The sequence below is a fragment of the Anopheles ziemanni genome, assembly GCF_943734765.1.
Source record: "Anopheles ziemanni chromosome X unlocalized genomic scaffold, idAnoZiCoDA_A2_x.2 X_unloc_23, whole genome shotgun sequence".
Classification (NCBI taxonomy): Eukaryota; Metazoa; Arthropoda; class Insecta; order Diptera; family Culicidae; genus Anopheles; species Anopheles ziemanni.
In genome coordinates, this window is record NW_026689789.1 from 51868 (window position 1) to 62500 (window position 10633).

Sequence of the window (10633 nt, forward strand, 5' to 3'; positions counted from 1 at the left end):
GGGTCCTTTGCTTCATATAAGTTTGCCTTGCTTGGTGTGGTAACTTTTTAGTGTAGTTCTGACATCCCCATTTTGGGACTTAGCCGATTTTTCGTAAAATACCATATGACCCATCAGGGTCCTTTGCTTCATATAAGTTTGCCTTGCTTGGTATGGTAACATTTGAGTGTAGTTCTGACATCATCATTTTGGGACTTAGCCGATTTTTCGTAAAATACCATATGACCCATATGGGTCCTTTGCTTCATATAAGTTTGCCTTGCTTGGTGTGGTAACTTTTTAGTGTAGTTCTGACATCCCCATTTTGGGACTTAGCCGATTTTTCGTAAAATACCATATGACCCATCAGGGTCCTTGCCTTCATATAAGTTTGCCTTGCTTGGTGTGGTAACATTTGAGTGTAGTTCTGACATCCCCATTTTGGGACTTAGCCGATTTTTCGATCAATACCATATGACCCATCAGGGTCCTTTGCTTCATATAAGTTTGCCTTGCTTGGTGTGGTAACATTTGAGTGTAGTTCTGACATCATCATTTTGGGACTTAGCCGATTTTTCGTAAAATACCATATGACCAATCAGGGTCCTTTGCTTCATATAAGTTTGCCTTGCTTGGTATGGTAACATTTGAGTGTGGTTCTGACATCATCATTTTGGGACTTAGCCGATTTTTCGTAAAATACCATATGACCCATCAGGGTCCTTTCCTTCATATAAGTTTGCCTTGCTTGGTGTGGTAACTTTTTAGTGTAGTTCTGACATCCCCATTTTGGGACTTAGCCGATTTTTCGTAATATACCATATGACCCATCAGGGTCCTTGCCTTCATATAAGTTTGCCTTGCTTGGTGTGGTAACATTTGAGTGTAGTTCTGACATCCCCATTTTGGGACTTAGCCGATTTTTCGATCAATACCATATGACCCATCAGGGTCCTTTGCTTCATATAAGTTTGCCTTGCTTGGTGTGGTAACATTTGAGTGTAGTTCTGACATCATCATTTTGGGACTTAGCCGATTTTTCGTAAATTACCATATGACCCATCAGGGTCCTTGCCTTCATATAAGTTTGCCTTGCTTGGTGTGGTAACACATGAGTGTAGTTCTGACATCCCCATTTTTTGACTTAGCCGATTTTTCGTAAAATACCATATGACCCATCAGGGTCCTTTCCTTCATATAAGTTTGCCTTGCTTGATGTGGTAACATTTGAGTGTAGTTCAGACATCCCCATTTTGGGACTTAGCCGATTTTTCGATCCATACCATATGACCCATCAGGGTCCTTGCCTTCATATAAGTTTGCCTTGCTTGGTGTGGTAACATTTTAGTGTAGTTCTGACATCATCATTTTGGGACTTAGCCGATTTTTCGTAAAATACCATATGACCCATATGGGTCCTTTGCTTCATATAAGTTTGCCTTGCTTGGTGTGGTAACTTTTTAGTGTAGTTCTGACATCCCCATTTTGGGACTTAGCCGATTTTTCGATCCATCCTATATGACCCATCAGGGTCCTTTTTCTTCATATAAGTTTCCCAAGACTTAGTGCTTTTTACCTTTGGACACCAATATCACCCTTACGGGTTTCTTTGATCTTCTCACTTTGTATTGACCAAATGTAGGTCTTGCCATGCCAAACATATAATTGTTCTACACCAAGTCTCTATCTCTTACCGCCAGCTCGGTACATTCGATCAACCTGCCCTTAAGGCACCCGGGACTTAGCCATTTTTTCACATTTTTCATGATTTTGAGGCAACTTTTCTCGACTTTGTCACCTTATATCACCAAGATCCTTTCCCTTTAGCGCTTCACTCTGTTCGTATGATATTTAGCGCTGACTATCACCTTTCTATCGCTGACCTCAACTTCTTATTCGGTGCCATAGAGCCAGAGATATTTGGTGTATGCTGTTATAAGGGAAGTTTGTCACTTTTTCAAAGGCCCACTTTGGGACGCCCATATCTCACCTTCAGGTATCTTCGATCTTCTTGTCGTCTATGGACGAAACTTAGGCCTTGTCTTGGCCAACTTATAAATGTTCTACGGCCAAGCCGTATCTCTTACCGCCAGCCCGGTATTCATGGACTTAGTTGGATTTTCGCCTCTCGTGGTAACAATTTCAGACTTTGACTCACAATAACACCCAAACGGTCACATGCTAGCGCTTTGCTTGGAAGGAATTATAGTTAGCGCTACCTTTTCTCTTTCCATCGATACCTTGTTCGTTCCATTCCATGCCATACAGCCGAAGTTATGATGTTTCCCGTTTTCCATATCATGTGGAGCTTATGCTCTGGGAAAACCATCTAACACCTGTACCACCCTTTTAGGTACCACCGATCTCGAGACTATGTTCGGGCCAAATATAGGTTATAACATGCCCAACTTATAATTGTTCTACACCAAGTCTCTATCTCTTACCGCCTGCTCGGTATTTTACTCGTAAGTCCAAATTTCACAACTTGTACTTTTTGGCCCAATGTACTCGAGTTTCAATTTTGGTAACATTTTTCGACTTTGACGCTTAATAACTTCCAAATCATGCTAGTTAGCGCTTTGCTTTCTTCTAGTCGTATCTAGCGCTGGGTGTTACCTTTCCAAAACATATCCTAGCTCTACAATCCATGCCATACAGCCGGAGCTACATGGTGCACAAGTCAAATCCATTTTAGCCATGTTTCATTTTTGCTAATTTTTGACCACTCGTATCACCCTTCCAGAGTGGTCCGATCTTCTCGCTTTCTATGGACGACTTTTAGGTCTCGTAGAGGCAAACTTATAAGTATTCTACGTCAACCCGCTATCTCTTACCGCTTGCTCGGTATTCTTGGTCTTGTGTGATTTTTGGCCATTTTGGTATTATTTTTCCACTTTGTCGCTTAATAACTCAGTTTTGCTCAACACTTAGCGCTTCGGTTGTTTGGGATTATAGTTAGCGCTCGGTTCGACCTTTCCAACACTGATCTAAGCTTGTCGATCCGTTCCATACAGCCTGAGTTATTCGCGATACCGTGTTTCAATCCATTTCTCAAGTCTCGTTTTGGTCCAACTTTGAACCAGCCATATCACCCTGATGGGTACCTCCGATCTTCTCGCTCTATATTGGCCAAAGTTAGGTCTTGTGGTAACGTACTTATGATTGTTCTACGCCGTGTTCGTAGCTCTTATCGTTCGCCCGCTATTTTCGATCATAAGGTGAATTTTCGCCTCTAAACCACCATTTTTCACCTTTGCCCTCTAATATGACCGACTTGCTCAACACCTAGCGCTTCGCTTGGTAGGACACATAGCTAGCGCTCGTCAAGACCTTTCCAACGCATATCCAAGCTTTCCGATCCGAGCCATACAGCCTGAGCTATAGGCGATACCGTTTTTCCCATTTTCTTGGTCACACGCACTTTAGGGTACCCCTTTTTGCCTTTGACCCTTAATACCTCCTCCGGGTCACTAGTAGGCGCTCTGCTTGGTAGGAAACATAGCTAGAGCAGGCCTTCACCTTTCCAAAACTGCCGAAAGTGTACCGATCCGACATCTAGAACCAAAGTTATGGTCATTCCCATCATGCTCTACTTTCATGGTCAACCTCCACCAAGCACACCTAGGTTGGACCAACTTTCACCAACTCATCTCGAACCCCAAATTTGCTTCGACCTACTAGGTTTCCCTAGTAAAGTGGTCAAAACATCCATTACAACACGACTGGTCTTTCTGGTGGTCGACCTAGGCGACTTTGTTCGACGACCACCACCCCATGGAACTAAAAGACGTCCCTTGATACGGACCACCGATACATTTTCCGGCCTGTCTAAACTACACTCATCGAAATTTTTTTGGGTCCCCACCGTCATACAAGTTTCCCTAGGTCAAGTTTTTCTTCCGGATCGGCCGCGGACCTCACTTTTCATTATCTAGGGAGGCCATAGGGCCCCAAAAGGGGTTTTTTAAAATTTTCGACACTTTCGACTTTGGTCGGATTTTTTCCGATTTTGGTCCGACCTAGGGACTTGGTGGTCCAAGGAGCCTCGGGACCAAACTTTTTTCTCAGGGGTCCCTACCTCCATACAACTTTGCCTAGGTAAATTTTTTGTTCCAAATCGACCGCGGATTTCACTTTTCAATATCTGGGGCTCGTGTAGAGTCCGAATATGAGGTTTTCTCATTTTTCGACATTTTCGACTTTTTTCGACTTTTTTCGGGTTTTTCGACCTAGGGGTCCGCCGAACAAATTTTGGGTCAAAAATTTTTATTGAACTAGTCGAAAGTACGCAAAAAGATAAGACTTTTTGCCGAAGACACCATGCCCCGGAACCGACTCCTTCCCCTTCAAAATAGGGGACAAACGTGATTTTTGAAACTTTTCCTTAGGGAGCCCAAGACTTAGAAAATTTTCAAATTCTCGATTTTTCGATTGCGAGCTAGCGCTTTGCGGTCTTCGGCAATGTTGTAGATCTCGACGAGATAAAACTTTTTGGTCAAGGGACATTTTGCCCTCCGACCCCTCCTTCCCCCCGCAAATCGCCCCCCAAAGTGCAATTTTTGCATTTTCACCTCTTTGCATGCACTGTTCGGCCCAAATGGCCACTTTCTATGGGTCTGAGCGCTTTGCGGTCTTCGGCAAACTTTTAGAGCGTACCAAGCCCTAATTATAATTGTTCTACACCAACTTCGTACCTCTTCATCCCTGGCCGCTATTCGCGTACCAAGGTAATTTTTGTTCATTTTATCAACATTTTTCATCTTTGACTGTTTATATCGGCCTTGCCATGAACCGATAGCGCTTCGCTGTGTTCTAACGTAAGTTAGTACTACTCAATACCTTTCCAAATCATGTCTTAGATTGTCATTTGCTTGCTTACAGCCGGAGCTATGAGCGATACCGTAAAAAGTACCGAAACTTGGAAAAATCCTTGGATCGCCCATATCCCCCCTTTGGGGACCAGATATCGAAAAAAGTTCTTATTCAAAAAGTTGCGCCTTAACGTGTTCTAGTTATGCCTAGAACATTTCACTTCGCTAGCTGGCCTGCAACTTAGCCGTAATTGGGATTTTAGGGTGTTCATGGAGGGCCCATTTCCTGCGACTTGGTATCTTTTGGGCCCTATGTTTCTCTAATATCTCCACAAGTTTTCCAGATAGCTTTCTCATACTTTCAGGGTGCCTAGAGCACCTCAAGACCTTTCCAACGCTATGCCGTTTGCCTCGCTCGGACATCTACAGCCGAAGTTATTCGAGGTACACGGTACCTTACCCTGTTTTCTCAGTACTTGGTCGAAAATTTCGATCAGCCATATGACCGACTTGGACAACCCTGAGCGGGTTGGCCCCATATAACTAAACTTTTGTCTCTTGTAGGCAAACTTATAAATGTTCTACGTCAACTCGCTATCTCGTACCGCCTTGACGGTATACTTGGTCCAAGGGCCATTTCCAGCGACTTGGTCGCAATTTCGCTCTAAGTTTCGCTAATACCTTCGTCCGTGGACATGGTGATTTTTTGTTCGTATTTTTCCTTGATAGTCCCACTCAAGACTATTCCATACCAGAGCCAAGCGTCCCGCTAAGTGCCATACAGCCTGAGCAGTAATTCATGAAAGGTACCTCTACCAGTTTTTGCCATACTTGGGTACAAACTTTGTATCGCCCATATCTCCACTTTGGAGGCCAGCCAGCACCTTTGCCCCATATACTTTTTTCTTGGTCATACCATGCACTAAATATAATTGTTCTACGCCAACTTGCTATCTCTTCTCTAACTTGCCGTTATTCTTGGTCCAAGTCCCATTTCATTCGTTTTCGGACCCATTTTGCTATATGTTTCACTAATAGCTTCGGCCATGGACAAGCTGATATTCTGTTTGTATTTTTGCTTGATAGTCCCACTCAAGACCATTCCAAAACACACCGCAACTTGTCGCTCGGTGGCAAACTGACCGAGTTATAATTCATGAAAGATACCTCAACTTGGTACACCATGTGGTCGGCCCAAACCATATACCGACCAAACGACCGACTTGGAGCACCCTGACCGGGTAGCCCCCATATAATGAAAGTTGCGTCTCTACACGCCCAACTTATGAATATTCTACGCCAAGTCGCTATCTCTTACCGGTAAGCCGGTATTCACCTTCCAAGGGTGATTTTGGTCAAGTGCCATTTCCTGCGACTTGGTCCCCGAATTGGACCATCATCACCTAATATCTCCGTGGTCTTTCAACTCAGCCTCATAAAACTTTCAGGGTAGATAGGTCTCCCCAAGACCTTTCCAACGGTGAGCCGTTTGCCTCGCTCGGCCATCTACAGCCGAAGTTATTAATGGTACTTGGTACCTTACCCTGTTTTTTCCATACTTGTTCGTACTTGGGTACAAACTTTGGATCGCCCATATCTCCACTTTGGAGGCCAGCTAGCACCTTGGCCCCATATACTTTTTTGTTGGTCGTGCCATGCACCAAATATAATTGTTCTACGCCAACTTGCTATCTCTTCTCCAACTTGCCGTTATTCTTGGTCCAATTCCCATTTCATTCGTTTTTGGACCCATTTTGCTATATGTTTCACTAATAGCTTCGGCCATGGACAAGCTGATTTTCGATTGGTATTTTTCCTTGATAGTCCCACTCAAGACCATTCCAAAACACACCGCAGCTTGTCGCTCGGTGGCAAACTGACCAAGTTATAATTCATGAAAGGTACCTCAACTTGGCACACCACGTGGTCCGCAAAAACCATAAACCAACCAAACGACCGACTTGGAGCACCCTGACCGGGTTGGCCCCATATAATAAAAGTTGCGTCTCTACACGCCCAACTTATGAATATTCTACGCCAAGTCGCTATCTCTTACCGGTAAGCCGGTATTCACCTTCCAAGGGTGATTTTGGTCAAGCGCCATTTCCTGCGACTTGGTCCCCGAATTGGACCATCATCACCTAATATCTCCGTGGTCTTTCAACTCAGCCTCATGAAACTTTCAGGGTAGATAGGTCTCCCCAAGACCTTTCCAACGGTGAGCCGTTTGCCTCGCTCGGCCATCTACAGCCGAAGTTATTAATGGTACTTGGTACCTTACCCTGTTTTTTCCATACTTGTTCGTACTTGGGTACAAACTTTGGATCGCCCATATCTCCACTTTGGAGGCCAGCCAGCACCTTGGCCCCATACACTTTTTTGTTGGTGATACCATGCACCAAATATAATTGTTCTACGCAAGCTTGCTATCTCTTCTCCAACTTGCGGTTATTTTTGACTCAAGTCCCATTTCCATAGTTTTTGGTACCAATTTGCTCTATGTTTCGCTAATAGCTTCGCCCAAGGACTTTGTGATTTTTTGTTCGCATTTTTCCTAAATAGTCCCACTCAAGACTATTCCAAATCACACCTTAGCTTGTCGCTCAGTGCCATACAGCCAGAGTTTTAATTCATGAAAGGTACATCACCTTGGTACACCACGTGGTCGGTCCAAACCATCAACCAACCATATGACCGACTTCGAGTCGAGCTAGCGGCTAGGCTCAATATAATGAAATGCGTGTCTTGATGCGGGCTACTGACGGTCTGAACAATGTAGCTCGCTAGCTCGTCTCTAAACTTGTGTTTTGGTCGAATATTGGGTGTTCATGTACCACTTCGGGTAACATGGACTTTGGTGCAACTTTACCACTTGTGCACTTAATAACTTCCCGGTCATTCAAGTCTTTGCCTTCATACTTTCAGGGTAGTTAGGTCTCGTCGAGACCTTTCCATACATATGCCAAACTCATCGATCGGACATCTATAGCCCGAGTTATTCGCGGTACACCGTACCTTACCCTGTTTTTTCCTCAATTGGGTACAAACCTTGGAACACCCATATCGCCCCTTTAGAGACTAGCTGGCACGTTGGCCTCATATAATGATAAGTGCACCTCAACTAGGGCTACTGACGGTCAGAACATTTCAACTTGCTAGCTCGGGCCCACACTTGTGTTTTTCTCGAATATATGGTTCAAGTGTGCCACTTTGGGCACTTTTGGACATTTTGTCCCCACACAACTTTCTTGCCTTGGTAGATAGGGTCTTGTGATCTTGGGCAAAAAGATGCACCAAGATAAAGTCTAACTTTCGTTCTTGTACCGCAAAGCGCTATCTCAAACACCCGAGGAGATAGAAAGTGATTATGTTCGGTATATCGGTCTTCCATGGCCTACTATGGTAAGCCCCTGCAGGTATGCAACCGAAGGTGCTTGGTACATGTATTTGGTGCAATATCGGTGCAAAGTAGGTGTTTCCTTGATCGGGCTATAACTTTCTTGGTTGATGTTGGATTGCTTTGCGGTCTTCGGGGGATAGTTAGGGAACATGTTGGCCAACATTTCCTTATTCCTCAGCCTGGCCGTACCTCTTACCGTCTAGGCGGTATACATGCTCTAAGTTGGAACTTGTGTTCCTTTGGGTAACTTCTCTGACTTTGACGCTTAATAACTTTCGTTCATATGCAGTCTAAGCTCTGCAACTCTCAGGAAAGCTAGTACTACTCATTTCCTTTCCATATCAGTCTTTGGCTTGTCGATCCGATGTCTACAGCCTTACTTATTCACGTTCCCTGTGAAGGTAGGTTTTTGCCCATTTTCCAGTTCATGTGGTAACATTCCCAGACTTTGCCGGCTTTCTCTTCATGTGGTAACTTGCTTGCTCATGTGGTAACTTGGAAGTGTATTTCTGACAGACCCAATCTGGGACTTAGCCGATTTTTCTCTGCATATTATATGGATCCATCACTAGGCCATCTTGCTTGCTTGTGTGGTAACTTGGAAGTGTATTTCTGACAGACCCAATCTGGGACTTAGCCGATTTTTCTCTTCATATTATATGGATCCTGGACTTAGCCGATTTTTCTCTTCATATCATATGGATCCATCACTAGGCCATCTTGCTTGCTTGTGTGGTAACTTGGAAGTGTATTTCTGACAGACCCAATCTGGGACTTAGCCGATTTTTCTCTTCATATTATATGGATCCTGGACTTAGCCGATTTTTCTCTTCATATCATATGGATCCATCATTAGGCCATCTTGCTTGCTTGTGTGGTAACTTGATAGTGTTTTTCCGACAGACCCAATCTCGGACTTAGCCGATTTTTCTCTTCATATTATATGGTTCCATCACTAGGCCATCTTGCTTGCTTGTGTGGTATCTTGAAAGTGTATGTCTGACAGACCCAATCTCGGACTTAGCCGATTTTTCTCTTCATATAATATGGATCCTGGACTTAGCCTGTTATTAGGTTATTATATATGGATCCTGGACTTAGCCGATTATTAGGTTATTATATATGGATCCTGGACTTAGCCGATTTTTCTCTTCATATAATATGGATCCGGGACTTAGCCGATTATTAGGTTATTATATATGGATCCTGGACTTAGCCGATATTTCTCTTCATATAATATGGATCCGGGACTTAGCCAATTTTTCTCTTCATATAATATGGATCCGGGACTTAGCCGATTTTTCTCTTCATATAATATGGATCCGGGACTTAGCCAATTTTTCTCTTCATGTGGTAACGTATGCCAATCGCTCACAAGTCATGGGATAAGGGTACTTGTGTTCTTCCATCTTCTAAGTCCCGCACGGGGACATCGTGATCGCCCCAAGTCCGGAATAGCGCCAAGTCAAGCCCCACGGTGGCCGTGCAGGACCTGTTAGCGGCGGCCCCACTGACAGCACTAATCCGGACTTAGAAATTATATCTTTCTAATCGAACACCACACACGCAACACCACCATACCACCATCTCGTTGCAAGTACCTAAGTACCCGCAACTCCATGGTGAAGGCAATGTCACTCCATCACCAACCTCTTTGCACTGCAAGCACTTGCGTACCCACAACACTCCGAAGAAGGCAACGGCGCGCGATGCTCGACTCCACACACCACACCACACCACACCACCGATGGCCAGCCAGCCAGCCAGCCCAACTAAGGGCTAACCCACCAACCAACCACCAATGGCCTAGGCCAGCCGGATCCCACCTTCAAGTCCAAGCACAGCCAAGTGCAAGTACCGCCAAGTGTTCACCAACCGCCCAACACACCACACCACCGATGGCCAGCCAGCCAGCCAGCCCAGCTAAGGGCTAACCAACCAACCAACCACCAATGGCCTAGGCCAGCCGGATCCCACCTTCAAGTCCAAGCACAGCCAAGTGCAAGTACCGCCAAGTGTTCACCAACCAACCATCACACCAGGTCAGCCGGCCGGTACCCACCTTCAAGTGCCATTACCCTCGGGTGCAAGCTCAATCAAGTGTTAACCAACCAACCCGGCCAAGGCAGCCAACAGGCCGGCACCCTACAGCACCGACCCGCCATCACCACCTCAACCGTTGACCATGCAAGTGGCCTCGGACAACAGGTGACACCCGAAGTACATCCGAAGAACGTATATCAAGTGTTTGCTCACCAAGTCCTCAACCAACCCCAAGTACCCGGAGGTACCCAGAGTGTTGGATCCGCCAACCCGTCCCGGCACTCCAAGTCCTTGCGAACCCAAAGTGTTTGCCCGGTAGGGCCATTGTATCACAACGCTTGCGACCATGCAAGTGGCCTCGAACAAGGAGACAGGGGTATCTTCACCAAGTTCTCAACCA